This window comes from Ictidomys tridecemlineatus, chromosome 5 (genome assembly GCF_052094955.1).
Source record: "Ictidomys tridecemlineatus isolate mIctTri1 chromosome 5, mIctTri1.hap1, whole genome shotgun sequence".
Lineage (NCBI taxonomy): Eukaryota > Metazoa > Chordata > Mammalia > Rodentia > Sciuridae > Ictidomys > Ictidomys tridecemlineatus.
This window is the reverse complement of record NC_135481.1, coordinates 72799248-72819584: the sequence shown is the minus strand read 5'-3', so window position 1 is coordinate 72819584 and position 20337 is coordinate 72799248. Positions and strand designations below refer to the sequence as shown.

The 20337-nt window shown below is 31.9% G+C and overlaps 1 long non-coding RNA gene across 1 annotated transcript in view; it reads right to left on the bottom strand.

Moving 5' to 3' along the window:
• The window catches only part of LOC144377548 (uncharacterized), a 175949-nt gene that overhangs the window by 125857 nt on the left and 29755 nt on the right, over window positions 1–20337 (bottom strand). The window contains exon 2 of the long non-coding RNA XR_013438543.1: window positions 9883–9956. This is a non-coding gene — a long non-coding RNA (uncharacterized LOC144377548). The remainder of the gene's footprint in view (window positions 1–9882; window positions 9957–20337) is intronic.

Genomic DNA, 20337 nt, shown 5'->3' with positions numbered 1-20337 from the left:
TGGTATTTTATTTATATACTCTTTCTCATTTAATTTGATAAATAATAAATTTAGTTCTTATATTTTACACTGTTAAAACTATTTTTCTGTCCTGGAACAAATTGCATTTATGATGTAGTATGTTTTTAATACTTTGCAGCATTCAATTAATTTATTATCTTAGCTATGTTTATTATTTAAATAAATATTTTGCTTTGACAATATTATAAGAGTTAAAAATAGCTTTTGCATGATCTCAAAGCATTTAAGCTACTTTAAATGTAGCAGAGTACACAGAATATATATCTTTTAAAAGCTTTAACTCATCTGTAAAATGATGTGTTAGTGGCATCCATTACCGTGGTGTTTCTGATATTTTTTTTAAATGGTATATATTATGAAAAGTACATTTTCTCTGCTTTGTAAAATAGAAACTGAAATGCTTAAAAACCACTTGTTAGAAATCATATCATATTAGAATTTAAAAAGTAGAACACTTTAGTTGGGGTAAAAAGCAAAAACAAAAGTGTTAGGAAGAATATAGATCTAAAATGTACTTATTTTGTTTATGATAATTAATTTAGCATAACAAGAATTATTGAATACAGAAGTCCCCTAAAAATAGAATTAAGAAATATTTTTGTATGACTTCATGAGTGGATTGAATTGATAAAATGTTCTCTATATAACAATAAATATTTTTTTATGTGAAGAAACATATTTTTCTTTCTATTGATTTGTAAAAACACTGAAGGCCGAGCACAGGCCCATAATCCCAGAAGTTCAGGAGACTGAGGCAGGTGGATCCTGAGTAAAAAGCCAACGCCAGTAAAAGCAAAGTGCTAAACAACTCAGTGAGACCGTTTCTCTAAATAAAATACAAAATAGGTCTGGGGATGTGTTTCAGTGGTCCAGTGCCTCTAAATCCAATCCCTGGTACCCCCCACCCCCCAAAAAAATAAAAACAAAACACTGCAGTCTTGTGATTATAACCTTAATAAACAATAACAAAACTTTCCTATGAAATGTTATTTTCTGATACTCACAATCATTGTTACAAATTGTTTGTACAAGGTATATTTAAAAACTGCAAATACTGGATTTCAAACTCATCATAAGTGATTAAGCTTTTGCAATTCATCACTTGTGAATTTACATCTGCACTTCCTCCCTATGAGCCTCCGCACACAAGCATGGATCCTCTAAGAGAAGAGGATATAGCTGAGCAGAGTTGTAGACAGAATGTAGGAGCCAATGTCAACTATTCAACTGAGCTAGAAAAATGAACACCAAGATTTGTAGAAGAGAAAACCTATAAATCTAAAAATAAACAATGGATTTGTTTGGATCATTTGTTCTATAAAACTTTAGTCAGGCTGATTGTATGTGAAAGGGAATATTAATCATCAATAGTACAGCATACAAAAACTTTATATGATAGAATACCATAAAACAAGATCTCCTAAGAAATGAGGGTAAACCTTCGAAACAATCTTCCTAAGATGTCAAGATTCAACTTCATTGAAACACTATGAATTTATCATCATTCAGTGTTCCAGGGGATAAGCAAAAACAGAAAGTTGAAATAAGGATTCTCTTTGTACTGGGCATAGTGGAAAATGCTTGTAATCTCAGTGACTCAGAAGGCTGAAGCAAGAGAATTTAGAGTTCAAAGACAGAATAAACCAAAATGAGGCTCTAAGCAACTCAATGAGATCCTGACTCTAAATAAAATACAAAATAGGGCAAGGGATGTGACAGGTTCAGTAGTCGAGTGCTCCTGAGTCCAATCCCTAATGTCAGAAAAAAGAATTTTATTTTCATATGTAAAATGGTTAAGGCTATTATATATATGTATATATACATATATATAATCATATGTGTATATAATTATATATATATATATATGTATATACATATATATATAATTTTGAACACAAACAATGATCTGAAATATTTTACATTGGGTGTTAGATATTTTACTTGGGCTTGTAAGCATTTTGAATACATGTATTTATTTATGTCCATATATATAAAATTTATGCCCTATATATTCTACATGTTTCTCCCTCAACAATACTGAGTTGTAAAAGTAAATTTGTTTTACTATTTTGAAAATGGTGAAATATTTTGTTATTGAGATTTCTTATTTTAATTTTAATAGTCAAATATTTATTATTAAAATTTTGCCTAATATGAAAATACCACTGAAAAAACAAAGCATATTCTTTTTCTCAGTAGTCAATAGAGACCCAAAAGTATTAAACCAGAATATTGCTCTGTTTAAAAAAAGAGTCACTAAACAACATCTACCTCTCCTAAATATAATTGACTAATCAGCTAAATGGGCCATATGTTATTAAGTACATCTTCTTTAATATATTTCATCAGACTTCAAATCATTTCTAGATTACTAGCTGCTATGAAGTATGACATGGCATATTTTATGATAGGAGAATTATTCTTAGATATAAAAATGTTTAAGTGTTTTGCATTTGTCTTTTAAATACATTTTTTAGAAAAAAACTTTTGAAAATAATAAAAATAATAAAATTCAGTGCAACATAATTTTCAAGTACTGCATGATCTATAACATAATGCCTTTAATACTCCATTATCAGATTCCACAAAATTTCCCTCAGCTGTTTCCAAAATACAGCTTGGTTTACTTTCTCTCCTTTCTTTTCTTTTATTTTCTTTCTGTTTTTTATTCCTTGAACAATTCCAATTTTTAATACTAACCGTGTTATTAATTATAATATTCTATTCATAAATCTACTCTTTGAAAGACCATCGATTAAAATTGTGCAAAATTAAACTAACACTAAATTCACCTATTATGGCTTGGATCTTTAATGTCCCCTGAAATGTTCAGCTGTTAGGCAGTACAGGAATGTTCAGAGGTGATTAGCTTATGAGAACTGTAACCTAATCAGCTAATTAATTCACTTAATGTATTAATAATTTTAATAAAAACTATGAGTGCTAATTGTAGGCAGATGGGGCTTGGCTGGAGGAATTAAATTATTGGGGTATGATCTTAGCCGTTCTCTACCCTTGGCCCCTTTTTCTCTCTTTTTCCAATGTGTCATAACCTGAGCAGCTTCCCTCATTACACCCTTCCACCATGATGTTCTGCCTCACCTGGGGCCCAAAGCAATGGAGTTGGCTAACCACTGACTGGAGACCTCTGAAAACATGAGCCCCAAATAAGTAAAGAGAAGGTAGGGAGGACAAGAATAAGAAAGATAGTGGAATGAATCTGACTTAAGTTCTGTATGTACATATATGAATACACCACACTATATGGTTATGTATAACTAAAAAGAACACATTAAAAAAAAAAAAGGTTTACCTGTTCATATCGGGGACTTCTGTCACAAAGACAAAAAACTGACAACACATCCCCTTTTAATTTTCTGTTTATACTCTAATATAGAAATCACAAGAGTATTTCATTTTTGCCAAACTGATGCCTTGGACAGCCTCCATAATTCCTGTTGAAATTTTAATCTATAATGCAAGTGTTTCAGGGACCTTGGCCTGGATCTGCCATAAAAGATTCTGCAGCCAAAGTTCAGGTTCAAGTCTTTAGTACTTCTTACTTAAATAAGTTTCTTATATAAAAACTTGACACGGATGTGTCATTCTCTCTCTCTCACCATTTTCTACTTACTTAAAGCTTAAATGAGACCTTCCTCCAGATGTTTTTAAAATATTCTGTAATTATTAATCAGCAATTAAGATATATCCTAATAAACAACCTTTTTTCTGGTTGTTTTAAAAGGTATCTTCTGTTTTACTAGTTACATAATTTATCATACATTTACAGTAACATCTATTTGAACATATAGAATATTTGATGTGAGCTATATTGAAAATATGGAATTTACATGTGTTCATGAATACAGAATATTTATAAAAAGAATAAAACAAAGAATATGTAATCCTCTGAAACTTATAATGATAAGTAATTTAACATTAGAATTAAAATTAATTGGAAATAGTGTTAACAGTAAAAAAAATATTATCACTAAATAAATTGTAAGATATAAAGCTATAGAACTATGTGATGAGGTAAAGCAACAATCAGTAAAATGTCCTGCAAGATATTGTAAGTACAAAGGGAGAAGAACTTCCTGAATAATTCTAAAGTAATAGTAAAGAAAAAAAAAAACAGGCCAGTGACACACTCCTGTAAGGCTCAAGAGGCTGAGGCAGGAGGATTGTGATTTCAAAACAAGCCTCTGCAATTTAGTGAGACCTTAAACAACTTGGTGAGACCCTGTCTCAAAATAAAATATCAGCCAGACCTGGTGGTGCAAGGCTGTAATCCAAGTGCTTCAAGAAGCTGTGGGAGCCTCAGCAAGTTAATGAAGCACTCAGCAACTCAGCAAGACTCTGTCTCTAAATAAAATATATATATATAAAAGTTCTGGGGATATGGCTCAGTGGTTAACAGTCCCTGGATTCAATCACAGGTACCAAAAATAAATAGATAAATAAAATAAAACATTAAAAAGGGTTAGGGGTTTAGCTCAATGGCTAAGTGCCCCTGGGTTCAATTCCAGATACCACAAAAAAAAAAAAAAAAGAAGGAAGGAAAGAAAATAGAAAAACAGAAGAGGAGAGGAAGGAGAGGTGAGGAAAAGAGAGATTAGATGATTATGAGACAACTGCTAGAACAGACTTATTTCTTGAGATTTCTCTTGGAGAGAGACAGATTACACATTGCAGAAAAGAGTGTTAGAGAACCTGAAAAAGTAATAATAGAAATTTTACAAAGTATGTGTATAATTTTTAAATGTACTTTATTACAAAGGCAATTTCATAAAAAAGATAATTTATTTTTTACTTTATAAAATGTGTCAACTTAAAATATAAAGACAGTCAAAAATTGAAAGGAAGTATACATGCATTATATATGTATATATATATATATATATATATATATATATATATTTTTTTTTTATAGTATATGAAGTACACACATACACACAAAATATATAATTATATATAACATTTGCCTATGACAAGGTTATTATATACACTATAAATCCCAAAGCAAAACTAATCTATAGAAATAGATTATAATAAAAAACTGATAAATACATAATATTAAATCTTAAAATAACATAAATAATAAAGAAATTCAGGAAAAAAAATAATCAATTAACATAGCAGGCTTGGCTTTTCACTCCTTCTATGTCTCACAAGAAGCCCAGAAAATCACTTGCCCCTGGCCTGCTCCTGGCATAAAAAAAATCCAATACTCATGATGTACACTTAGTTCTTTGTGAGAGTCCTAATTTGTTGTTACTGTGGCTGTTTATATAGCAATATGTGCCTGAACAGTAGGGATCCATAAAACCTAAAACTCTGATACTCAAGGGAGCTCCCTAGAAAGAATATTTTTTTTTTTAAGACAGAACAAGTCCTGAGCTTAGAAGCCTGTGCCTGACTACTCTGGACTACACCCAGTTCATGACTTTTATCCTACTTCTCTATGACATTTTCTATAATAACCCTTAACCATCAATATAAGTCATGTTGAGACTTTGAGCAAATCAGTAACTTGAGAGTATTTTCTAGACCACCAAACACAAAGGTAAGGAGTTAGAAAATCAGTTTAGAAATATTTAATTAGAGGTTACTACACCATACTCTAATGTATGTCAAAGGAAACTTCTTCATTTATTGAAGAAGTCTTATATTATTAGTTAAATATATATGCTATTTCTGGGAGAAATTTATATATTATAGCTGCAAGAAATCTAAAAAACAGCAATATGAAAGACTAAATGCCAATCATAAAAATAATCCTATTAACTAAATGGTTAAAAAACATTTGGAGGCAGAATTAGTAAAATTGACTAAGAAAAAAATAAACTATAAACTATAGGAAACTAATTTTAAAAGAATTTGTGTATTATAAAGAGAAAGACTGAAGAATGCTAATTAAAAGATAATGTGACAATACATTAAGTTAAAATAGAACTACCATGTGACCCAGGCATCTCACCTTTATTTTGTATATGTTCAAAGGAAATTAAGTCCTGTATGTTCATGTTTATTATGGAACTCTTCCATACTTAAGATATATAATCAACCTACCTGCCCATCAACAGATTAATTGATAAAGAAAATGCAACATACATACACAATGGGATATTATTCAGTCATAAAGAAGAATAAAATCCTGTCATTTTCAGAGAAATGAATAGAGCTGGTAAAATAGATATTTGCATTATCTTAATTTTGCTGTTGTGTTTGTAGCAACATCCAAATAAATCTCATTTTATTAAATTTTACATTCCACAAATGTAGAGTTTATTGCACCTAAATTAAATTATATTACACAAAATGTCACAATATTTAATATATTTAAGTTAGTAAAATCAATGATCATAGATTTGTCCAATTGTAACCATATATACTTGACAATACAATATATAAGTACACGTATATATATTATGCACATATGTGACATATATGCATATATGACATATATGCAATATATATATATATATATATTTTACTAATATATATAGGGTTTCTTCAATAAATGGAGAAACATACTTTATATTTTGGTTTGGGGTTGCATTTTACAATTACTTATTTCTAAAGTGATTTTCTAATACCCCTACCTACTTTTTTTATATTTCATGACTCATTAAATAGTACTGCAATTTTCTCAGTTGCAAAAATCAGGGAAGTGGTGTGGTTATGTTCTTTTGCCTTTCTGTTGGTCCCTGATGTCCAATATCACTCAGTTTTATTAATTCTGTTTATTAATTTTTTTAAATGTGCTTCTCTTCTGAACTTTTATGATCTTATTTCAGAGCAACATATTTCCTTTGGAGAATAAATTGATGCTCCATTTTTTTTTAAATTCTTATAGCAACATTTTTAACACTCTCAAGGTGCTGGGGTCCAGGTGAATATTCTGTGAACTGCTTCATAAAGTTTACCTGACTCTGTGTTCATCAAAACCTACCATAAAATGGGCCTGGTGGTGCAGGCCTACAAATTCAGCTACTTAAGAGGCCAAGGCAGGAGGATTGCAAGTCCTAGGCCAGCTAGGGCAACTTAGCAAGATCCCATCTTAAAATGAAATGAAAAGGTCTGGGGTTGTAGTTCAGTGGTGTGGTGCTTATCTAGCAATATACAAACTCCTGGGGTCAATCTACCTTCTCCCTCCAAATCTACCACAGATCATGACCTACTCCAGGTCAGCAATTTATTGACCTCGCTTGCTTATTTTTAATCACTACAACACACTGAGATTTATAACAGTGTAATCATATCATAAATATAGCTCTGCATGCTATATTAGGAAGACTTAAATCCATGAGGGCAAGCACTATATCTAGCTCATTCTACTCCAACATGTTCTTGGAACACAGGGAATATAGGAAATAATCATTAAGAGCAAGCAGGTGAATACATGACCAGTGAAACTCCACATCATGTACAACCACAAGAATGGGATCCTAATTAAAATAAGTTATACTTCATGTATGTATAATGTGTCAAAATACACTCTGCACTCAGGTATATCTAAAAAGAACAATTAAAAAAGAACATGTATGTGTACATTTTGTTTCACATATATAATGAACCCCTAACAACGAACAGATGAAGATGAAATTGAGATCTAGAACTTTCATAAATTCACAGTGTGTTTGGTTGAAGAATAAAGATATTAGTAGTAAGTTGGTGCCCTGAACTTGTTTTTTTTTCCCTACTACACTACATTAAGTAAAGATGATGTTAACTATTGAGAAGACCAAATCACCAAATTTTAGATACTTATTAATCTTTTACTTAATAAGGAGATGTGAGTGTTGCAGACTATACAACACGCTTTCAAGTGGTCACGTAGGGACCCGAGACCTTCCATTTTTCACCTTATGAATGATGAATTTATGCTGGAAGCTGTCTCCCTTTTACACAGCTGGGAGGGAACATGAGCAAGATAGTCATCTGTGGGAGATTTGCCTGGTCAGGCTTGAAGTATTGCTCTTCATTGGCACTCCACCTCCTCCCACATTTTATATCCTACCATCGAAACATAGACATACCTAACTGCAGGAGAAATGGGAAATGGAGCCTGTGTGTAAAGAAAAATAAATGGTTTCTGCCAAACATAGAAGGCACTGCAATTAATATCTAGATTATAGAAAACCAGATAAAAATATTCTATTTTGATGCAGCAGTGATTAAGTGTAAGCCTGGAAAATTCAGCTGTACTCAATGTCTGACAAAGTGGGCTTGTATTTGATGGGCAGAATTAAAAACAAATGACAGAATAATGATGTTTCTATAGGCAATAAAATTGAATTATTTCTTCTAAGTAAAAGATCTTAATTAGTTTCTGAATCACATTTCCAATCTTGTTAGGTAAAAATGATTTTAATTACTTATCCTCCTTCATAGTATTGCACTCATTAAATATTAAAGTGGTCAGACAAATTCTTTTATTTGTTCAAAGAATGAATTATCATTGAGATTACTGAGATAAGTCTGCTCTAAAACCAAATAAAACACAGTTTTTCCTAAGTGTGAAGGAAATTTTAACACCAATTATGAACACTTAATTCATATATCAGTTGTCTTTTCTGAGGAATGCATTAGTTGAGGTTTAGGATTAAAAATTTAATATAAACTATGCACAAGGACCACAATGTGTTAGAAATTAGACTGAAATTTCATGCACTATCCAACAAAACAAAGAAAAAGAGTATGTACATTGTCAATGATGCAAGTTTAAGAACCAGGAGTTGTTTTGAAATCAAAGTCATCTTAAACTCTAGTTTTACTTTTATCTTCAAAGATAATTTTGCAAAAAAGTGTTTATTTTCACATACATTCACACTCTTGCTTTGCTTATAAATTGGTTTCTATACTTTATTAGTGTGGAGAAAATGTTTGGGAAGAAAAATATTCCATTTTGGTTGGTGCGGTTGTGAGAGAAGTAGAAAAATGCTAGAAGAGTAGAAAAAAAAAGTAGAAAATGATTTGTACTCATTCTTAGTTTAAATGTGTGCCTGAAAGAAAGACCAAATGCCTGATTCGACTGGGTCACTGTTCTAGGCCAATTATCTTGGCTCTGCTTGTGCATATTTTGACAACCCTAGAAGATATTTTTTGAAATTTGACAATTATCAGGAAATAATAAAATAAAACATAATAGGCCATGTCTAAAGATATGCAAACTAATAAAATTTATATAATTATGATTTTTTTCATTATTTACCTGATAAGTAAGGTCTATTGTTAAATTTTAATTATTGCATACTTCAAATTTTTTTCTTAATTACTCTAAAGTTATTATCTCAAGTGTATAGTAGTACAAAAATCCATATATTATATGGATACAAAGAACATATCAAATGTATTACCACTATAATACTTCACCAAAAAAGCAAACATACAGATTTGATGATCATTTTTGTTGTAATTACAAGTTTACTTAAATTATATCTTATTCTAATTAAGATCTCAGTCTTGTGGATATACATGATGTTAAGATTCACTGTGGTATATTTATATATGTACATAAGAAAGTTGTGTCTGATTCATTGCACTGTTTTTCCTATTCCTACCTTAATTAGAGTATGACATAGTCCATGTTTGTATAAATATGTCAAAATAGATTCTACTATCATGTATAATTAAAAAGAACAAATAATTTTAAAAAATGATTTGAAAAGGATAAAGTTCATACAGGGCCTTTTGAAAATAAATTAATTTTTATTGCTTTAGTATGGAGGGGTGATTTTATTGTAAGCATAAACAAATAGGAATATGATACTATGATGTATGGGGCCAGTTTACATAAACAATTTCATTAAAACATACTATATAATTGATGAATTCATGTAAAATATTTTGACTTACCACTGACACCATCAGACACCATCTCCTGTCAGTTACAGGAACCATCAAAAGTGACATTATCTTCATATCTATCACTGTAAGGAAAGGTAGCAACACTGTCACGGTTCTCAATGCCATGGCTATTCAGGCCCTGTTAATTTATTGAGAACAGCTCCTCTTGCTTCTGTCCCCTCAATGTCAACCTTGTAATGCTGGTCACATCACTGTTCAGAAGTTCTTTATCCACTAAGGTCTCATGAATACAGACTACAGTGACTGTCTCAAAGGTTATTAGAGTACATCATTGATTGTCACAAACATAGTTCTTATTCAAAGTATCCAGGAAGTTGTGAATTCTCATTTCTTTTCTGGTCATGTTAAATTTGCTACCATTCAGAAATTTGTAGTGCAAGTGCAAAACAACACATTTTCCTACTATGTCCTCTTTTGAACTCCTGGGGTTGTGGCTCAGTGGTAAAGCCACACATGTGAGGCACTGGGTTCAATCCTTAGCACCACATCAAAATAAATAAACAAACAAACAAATAAATAAGTGGTACTGTGTCCATGTAAAACTAAAAAAATAAAATTAAAAATGGATTATTACTCAGCACTAAAAAATGACAAAATCATGGCATTTGCAGGGAAATGGATGGCACTAGAGTAGATTATGCTAAGTGAAGCTAGCCAGTCCCTAAAAGACAAACGCCAAATGTCATCTTTGATATAAGGAGAGCAACTAAGAACAGAACAGGGAGGAAGAGCATGAGAAAAAGATTAACATTAAACAGGGACGAGAGGTGGGAGGGAAAGGGAGAGAGAAGGAAAATTGCATGGAAATGGAAGGAGACCCTCATTGTTACACAAAATTACATATAAGAGAATGTGAAGGGAAAGGGGGGAAAAAACAAGGGAGAGAAATGGTGTACAGTAGATGGGGTAGAGAGAGAAGATGGGAGGGGAGAGGAGGGAATGGGGGATAGTAGAGGATAGGAAAGGCAGCAGAATACAACAGACACTAGTATGGCAATATGTAAAACAGTGGATGTGTAACCGATGGGATTCTGAAATCTGTATACAGGGTAAAAATGGGAGTTCATAACCCACTTGAATCAAATATATTAAATATGATATGTCAAGAGCTATGTAATGTTTTGAACAACTAATAATAAAAAAAATATCGAACACATTCCTGTATTTTAAATATCAACATCAGCTGGCAGAATGAGTAAGAAATGTGTACACAAAGAAACAAAAATTTTCAAATTTATTATAAGAAAGTCAGTCCCTTATCCAGCATAGATTTAGAACACTGGAAAACATGATTTTTTCCACTATAATTGGAATCAAAAGAGATCACTGATTTGAAATGTATATTGGTGTCACAAGGCCACAGTTTCAAAAGGCTTCAGAAGAGATAGGTCCAGTCACACAAAGTTAGCTCTGTGACACAACTGTTTTAAACTATGGAGAAAGTTGGAAAGCATCCAGAATGTAGGCAGCAGGAAATAAACAGGATAAGATGCTGGTTGCCTTTTTTCTCCTTACCTCATTCCTTGCCCACATTCAGTGGCCTTATAATACATACCTTTACAAAAATGAGATGAGCTAGGTAAACTTATTTCTCTAAAAAGTATGTAGCCTCAATTATTTTATTATAGCAATATAAAAAAGATTAATACATGTCACTTTCATAAATTCAACCATGTAAACAAACACATTTTGATTTTATGTTTTTAATCATGTTTATCTTATAGAAGAGTATCATTTATTCCAAAAAAAAAGAGATATTTGAGCATGTACAAACTCCAGTTTAAACATTAGTAGTGAACTTCAGGTGGTTCGGAGGGCTTAGCTCTACATGAGTGTAACTCAAAACCAGGTATAAGCACTCCTGTCCTCAATCTCAGATTTTCTCAACTGAATTATTGCAGGCCAGAGGAAATATCTACTCTCAAGCTCACCATCTTGTGAACAATGTGGATACTGTGCTCTGAGTTGATCTAATCAACAGCTGACCTCCTGGAGCCATTTCATAAATACATTCAAAGAGGCAAAAGGCTGGAAAGGAGACTCAGGTAAAGAAATGGGAAGCAGAGCTCACATAAGTCCTTCTCTTAACATTGTTGGCTCTAGTCAGTCTCAGTCAACAGAAGAAGGTTTAGAAACTTTCATTTCTCCTGAGAGGCGGAACCCAGAGGAAGTGCCCCTCACCACGTTTTTAAAGCACAACCACATACATATTTACAGTAATATTGACCTACTATTGTCAAGAGGCAAGTAAAGGTCTCTGAGTGTAATAAACACAAGCTGCTTTTCACTTCCCCTGTGCTGTTATCTGGATGTGCTTCATCCCCTAAGGTTCACATGTTCGGAAGCGTTCATCTCCATGGGGTGGTGTTAAAGGTGATAGAACCTTGAAGAGGGTTACCACATTGGGGGAGGCCATAACCCTTTGAAAAGAATAAGGACCAAGGTGAGTTCTCATAAAGAGGGTTGTGATAGTACAGTGAAGCTGATCTGTCCATGGTTTCTGGATTCCTGTCTCACCCCATAATCACTTTTACATATTTGTCTACCACGATGTCATCTGCCGTGTATCATAGCCACGGGAGCATTTACCAGACTGTAGTACTTCTTGGCACCATAATCTCAAACCAAAAAACTTTGAAATAAATAAAGATCTTTTCTTTATAAAGTATCCAGCTTTACTTGTTTTGTCATAGCAACAGAAAAGAGATTAATACCACATATATTATTTTAGCCATACAGGCATATAGTCTCTGATGTTGTGATTTTTATCATTTTTCATTTTTTTCAGAGGAGTATCTTTAAATCAAGAAAGAGCTAGAAAGGGATACTATTTAACCTGCTTCCATATCACATTTCATATGAACTTTTTAGTAATTGTAATTGTTAAATTAAAATTTATTTTTATGTAAACTTTCCAATATGAGTAATTGTATAATTAATATACTTTCAATATTAAAAAACAAAATTAAAAGAAATACAATTTATAAGATTATATTTATTCAATATGTGTATAAAAGAGTATTCCAACACTAAAACAAATGAAGAAATTTATACTTAATTATAATTTATGATTTGATTTTTTACAATGTTAATAACTTGAGAAGTCATTCCATACATGCATTACAGAAGTTGAAAATAGGGGTACAGTAACACATAAAAGTCAAATTTCATATTTAGAAAAATAGTAACATGAGAACTACATAAAATAATGGAAAAAATAAAAATAAAATGTATTTAAATGAAGAATCCTAGAAAGTTGAGACATTACAGACTACCTAAAGAAAACAAAATTTATGAACTTTATTATGCAACTTATTTTCAAGATCTCTCATTTCTCAAAAGAAGTATCTAGATGCTCAAAACAAAGTTTTTAAAAAAGTCTGGAAATGTAGATCAATGTTTGCCTAATGTGGGAAGCCCTTGGTTTAATCCTTAGGACCACATAAACAAAAAATAAATAAATAAATAAATAAAAAACCTACCTACATTCTTGAGATTAGTACTATTGCTTGTGAAGTCACATTAATTGCAATGTTTGAGGAGGACATACAATCAATCAACAAGTACATGAAAAAATGCTCACCATCTCTAGCAGTCAGAGAAATGCAAATCAAAACCACCCTAAGATACCATCTCACTCCAGTAAGATTGGCAGCCATTATGAAGTCAAACAACAACAAATGCTGGTGAGGATGTGGGGAAAAGGGTACTCTTGCACATTGCTGGTGGGACTGCAAACTGGTGCGGCCAATTTGGAAAGCAGTATGGAGATTCCTAGGAAAGCTGGGAATGGAACCACCATTTGACCCAGCTATTGCCCTTCTAGGACTATTCCCTGAAGACCTTAAAAGAGAGTACTACAGGGATACTGCCACATGGATGTTCATAGCAGCACAATTCACAATTGCTAGACTGTGGAACCAACCCAGATGCCCTTCAATAGATGAATGGATAAAAAAAATGTGGCATTTATACACCATGGAGTATTACTCAGCACTAAAAAAATGACAAAATCATGGAATTTGCAGGGAAATGGGTGGCACTAGAGCAGATTATGCTTAGTGAAGCTAGCCAATTCCTAAAAAACAAATACCAAATATCTTCTTTGATATAATGTTTCCAGGATATAGCACTGATTTATAAAATTGTATTTTAGTAAAATATATTAAGATGAAAAAATTACCTCTTCAAAAATTATTGGTAGGAAAACTAAAAATGAAAGAAATTATATGAAGCTCTTAGATAAAACATTTATATCTAGAATCCTTATTATTGAATAATAAAAAGCAATACAATTAAAACATTCAAAGACTTACAGTAATATTTCTCAAACAATATATATGGATGTCCAATGATATTTTAAAATTGCTCAGTCATTACTTCTCAGGAGAATGTCAATTAAAGTCACACTGTTGAATTTCTTCTGTTTGATCAGCATACATTATGTTTGTGTATTGATTTATTGCACTTTACCTGATAAACATGTATGATTAAAATAATAATGATCTTTTAAAAAGCTAAACTTGTGTGTATGCTATCACCATAAACACATTGCAATGGCTCACACACACAGAAAAGAAGAGGCAAAAGAAAGAATAATTATTATTTGAGTAAATATGGAGCAACTGTACTGTAGGTGGGAATAAAAAATGAGGAGATTTCTTTGAAAGACTGGCAGTTTCTTTAAGAAATAAGATAAGCACTTTTTAAAGTGATCCATCAACTCTACTGCAAGAAGAAATTAAAAATTGTTCCCACAGGGGCTGGGGTTGTGGCTCAGTGGTAGAGCATTTGCCTTGTATATGTGAGGCAATGGGTTTGTTCCCCAGCACCACATAAAACAAAAACAAAAGCAAAACAAGCAAACAAACAATAACAAATAAACAAAATAAACATATTGTGTCCATCTACAATTAAAAATATAAAAAAAAACTGTCCCCACAAATATGTATAAACAAATATACTATTTTATTTGTCAGAGACATAAAGTAGGAATAAATAAAATGTTCAACATCCGGTGAACAGAAAAAGAAAATTGTATATCCATGCAAAGGGACACTGCTTAATAACAAAAAGTTATTGCTGATATATGAAATGATGCAAAGGATTCTCAAAATCACTCTGTTGGAAAGAAGCCAGACTCAAACCAGTAAATAATGTGTCATTCTCTTTATGTAACATTTAATAATAACATAAACAAATTAACATGTAAAGATAATGGGTCATGAGTTTGGAGATGGAAGATTTATAGACCATAAATAAGGCTAAAGAAAATGATTTGCATCTTGAATGTGATAATTGTTTCCCAGATGGGTGCCTCATTTTGTACTTTAAATGGGCTCAACTGATTGTCTCAATAATAGTAGTAGGAAGGGATGACTGTACCTTGTTTGAATCCTACCTGAACAATTCAAATATAAAAATTAAAACATCAATGAATTTTGTATGTAAATATAATACATAACCAATGTAATTCTACATCATATACAACCAGAAGAATGAGAAGCTATACTCAATATATGTATGTCAAAATATATACTACTATCATGTATAATTAATCAGAACAAATTTTTTAAAAAATAAAAAGTAAATAAGTGAGATAACTTGATATCAAATCTGAATATTTACCAAATATTTAATTTTAAGGAATAAAGGTTTTCACTTAGATGTGATAATAGTATAAATTAATATTTAAAAGTTAAGTCCTTACCTTTAGAACTCACACTGAAATGTGTATATTTTACATATTAAAATTTCTGTCTTTTGCCTCAAACTAATCCAAAAGGGATGGGTGGAAAGTAGGTGAAAATACAGATAAAATAAGATTGGTCCTTCATTGTTATTTACTGCAACTAGAAAATGGGCATATGTGTTTTATTATACCATTATTTATACACTTTTAATTTTTCCTGATAAAAATGAGAAGTAAACAAAATTGATATGATAAAATAAAGAAAATCTTAGTAAATCTAAAAACAAAGTCAATTTACCAATGAGATTCTGAGTAAAATTGACTAATACAGAAGTGGAGGAAAGCCTACATATATAAATTTTTCTATTCACTCATACTCTGAGGTATTCTGAATTAGGTATATGTTCATGTGTGTTTGTGTGTGTGTGTGTGTATGTGTGTGTGTGTGAGAGAGATGTATATACATATATATTAAGTATATATGTTTTATTAACTGGAACTTACACACAGTACACGAAATTATTTTTAGTTATTTAAATTTATCTTGACAATGTATAATGTCCTCTTTCATTCTCAAAGATTTTACATTAGACTATAAATTACATTGCCATAGAACTCAGTAAAAGATTAAATTCTCAGTTAACCAGTCTTTAAGTGATTTGGCTCCATGTGAGCCCCAGGTATTTTTCTCTAGGATTTGTTAAATTGTCCTAGGCTCTGCCACCTGGTTTACATTGGTTTTATAAATTGCTTCTACATCATATACAAGCCTGTTCTTTTTGTTTCTAATGTATTGGAAGACAATGTTTCTTCAGTAAAAAGAATCAGAACCTGAAGAACATATGTTGTTGTCTTCATCATACCACTTTTTTTTTTACATATAGTCCTTATAAAAAATATTTAAAGTTTTTAACATTTACTATTTTTAATGCATCATTAATTATTAGGTTGTTAATAAGTCACCATTACCCATCTGTTCAGTGTACATTTATCATATCCTGAGCATTCTTTGGCCTCTAAGAAACATAGAAGACTAATCTGCAAATCTCACACTTTCAGGCTTGCTGTCTAGTGATGAAGACAGGCATGCATATTTATTATTGTATTTCTGCAAGTCTAATTATACAATGATTATAACACAATGATGTTAAATACCAGTAAGAAAGAAAATTTAGTTTATACGTTTTAAAATATGGCATGAGCACTAATGTGATTGTATTAATCAGCTTTTCATTTACTGTAGCAAAATACTGTGATAATCAACTTAGAAGAAAGAAAGGTTTATTTTGACCCATGGTTTCAGAGCTTTTAGTCCATTGTCAGTTGGTTCATTGCTTTTGGAGGGGTGAGATGGTACAGTATGACAGGAGTGTATGGCAGAGGAAACTGCTCACCTTATGGTGGCTGGGATGCAAAAGAGAGACAGGAAGTTGTGAGAGGACAATGTCTCCTTTAATGAGCTGGAATCTAACCAGGCCCCACCTCTTAAAACTTTCACCACCTCTCTTACCAAAGATTGGTGAACAAGTTTTTAACACATGAGTCTGTAGGGGTACTTCATCTCTACACTAGAGATGTACAAAATTAAAGTAGAAGCCGCAAAGACAGACTTTACTTGGGATAACAGAAGTGGAGTTATTTAAACTATATCATAAAAGGTAAGTAATATTTAAGAAATGCCATAAGGGATGTGTTGGGAATTTTATGGAAGCATGTTAAAGTAAATGAAATAGTACCATTCTTCTATGCCTAAGTTTGGAATCCTACTGTGACACAGCAGTGAATTGTATTGTTATAATCATGATGTGCACTCATGCATTTGATGTTATTGAGTGCTATTCTCTGTGTCTGTCATTATTTTAATAGTTATGACTTTTATCTCCCCAGAACTTGATTTTTAATTGGAGTGGGACAGTTTTCTCTCCTTCTTATCTGCATTGTAGCAGTTTGTAAACCACCATCAACTACCAGCTTTCAAAGTAGATGTTTCAGACTTTCCTCTATTGTGACACTGAATTTCTATTGTGACACTGAAGTATTTCTACAGCCAATTTCACTTGTAAATGCCATGCTTACACAAGACTCTTTTGAACATTTTCTTTCATTCTATTTTTGGTAACATAGAACTAATATGCATAAGAAATATGACAATAACTGCACTTAGGTGTAGAATTCCCCTAAACCTCTCCATACCCTGCACTAGTTGAAGATATTCTGGTGGAGTTAAATGTAAAAAACTAGCACATTAGTTTTATTGCTGAGATCAATATCACACGTGGTTTTCATAATCCCAGGTTAAATTCAAGAGCAATACCTAATTTCTTATGGCCATGTAAATCTATTTTCTAAGGAAATAAAATTACCATTTAAAGAGTATGGCTTAGTTAATTTTGAAAGTACTTCAAAAATATTTCATTTCTGGATAACCAAAAAAAAAGCTCATGAAAAGAAAAAAACATTAAAGTTATTTATTAGCCTATTTCTTTATCCTTTTTTACAATCTTTATGTATTAATAGTAGTGCAGGAAGAAAATGTAGAGGTATGTCATAATTATATATTTGAGATGATTTTCTATGTGCATGGAAATGTGACTTCAAGTCAATATACAAAGCAAATTTGAAGAGATATTTTCAAATGATTATACAATGTCAACAGTATGCAAAGTTATTTCATTGAAAAGCTCCTTCAAAAACTTTAATAGGGATTTCTTTCCAATTCTCACTGAGAGGATAATGACTCATTTTCATGTTAATGTTATGACCCTGGTAGAGGGCAATTATCTCTGAAAGCCAATCAAATATTCATTAAAGCTGAATAAATTTGCTATTTAACTTAACGGCCTTTTTAGAAACTCAGATGCCAATTTAAAATGATTTTATTGGGGTGCTTTACTGTGTCAGTTGGCCATGTTTTAAGGTGTTCTTTATCTATTCCACTACATTATCTTAAACTATTAGCTTACTTCTAGATCAAATTTACATAAAATGGTTATACTTAATATGATGTATGAGATCACACAAATCCAGAACAAAATTCTAGTAGTGGCACTGAAATTTAATACACTATGTTATAGTTTGGATATGAGGTGCCCCCAAAAATCTCATGTACGAAACAATGAAAGAAGGCTTAGAGGTGAAATGATTGAGTTATAAATCCTCAACCTAATCAGTGAATTAATACCCTAATAGAAATTAACTGGGAGGTAACTATAGGCAAGTGAGCTGTGGATGGAGGAGATAGGCATTGAGAGTATATTTTGTTATGGTGAGGAGATCTCTCCACCCCCACTCCTTGTTTCCTTGTGCCATGTCCCCAGCTGTTTTCCTCCACCAGTCTTCAACCATGATGTTCTGCCTCACCTCAGGGCCCAAAGAATGGAACCAGGCTTCTAGGTACTGAAACCTCTGAAACTGTGATCCACAATAAACTTTACCTCTTCTAATTGTTCTTGTCAGATATTTTGGTCATAGCTATAAACAAACTGAGTAAAACATACTTCCTTCTAGCTGGTCATGCAGCAACAAAGATGACATTTAATTTATGTATTAATAAAACCAGCTGAAGGAGCACCTCAAATAATCTGATTTCTCTCGGAGATTACCTGGTAAATTCATGAACTTTCATGAATTATATTCTCATAACTACATAATAATACATACAATGAGTCACAGAAAGATGTTCCTTATCATTTCTTCCCATCTGAATATTAGTTCATTAACATGTCAGCTATTCTTTCTAAAGAATATCACACATTCTTCATTCATTTCTTCTTGAAAGCAAACTAAAATTTGGAAGCCAATTTTCTTATAGCCAATTAAAAAGCAGCTTCTGCGGGACTGGGGTTGTGGTTCTGTGATAGAGCGCTTACCCTGCACATGTGAAGCACTGAGTTCAGTCCTCCGCAAAGATAAAAATAAACAAAATATATGTTTAAAAAAGTAGCTACTGCACAATAATACATCTTTGATGAGTTGGTTTAGATTTCCTTTATTTACTTAAAAACTGTACTTTCCATGTATACTTGTAAACTTGTCAGTCATCTTAAAAAATTAATATTAGTAGTATTTTCCACCAACTTATATTATCCTCCACTTGCCCGTCTTCCTATCCTCTAATCCAGAGATAAGCATTTGCCATTGCCTTTGAAAAATAGTTTTACCACATGTACCCTTCAGTAATATGTTGTTCATGAACTTCTTTTTTATTAGCTCTAGATAAAGGGTATTATAGCATGTTGTAGTTTGGAAGTTGTATTTTTCATATAAAATGAAATGTCTAAGATTTTTCTATACCAAATACACTCTCCATATACTTAAATATTTTAAATAATTTCAATATTTTAACATAATGTTATGGTTTGGATATAAGGTGTCCCCCAACAGCTCACATGTGAGACAATGCAAGAAAGTTCAGAGGAGACTTAGTTGTAAGACTGGATTATAAGAGTCTTAACACCATTAGTGATTTAATCACCTGATAGATATTAACTGAGTGGTAACTGAAGTGATAGGGTGTGACTGGAAGAGATGGGAATTAGGGGCATGGCTTTGGGTATATATTTGTATCACAAGAATGGAGTCCCCCTCTCTCTATCTCTCAGATATATGATCATGTGAGCTTCTTCCCTCTGCCACACTCTTCCATCATGACACTCTGCCTTAACTTGGGCTCTGAGGAATAAAGCTGGTCTTCTATGATATAAGACTTCTAAAACTGTGAGCTCTAAAATAAACTTTTCTCCCCATACAAT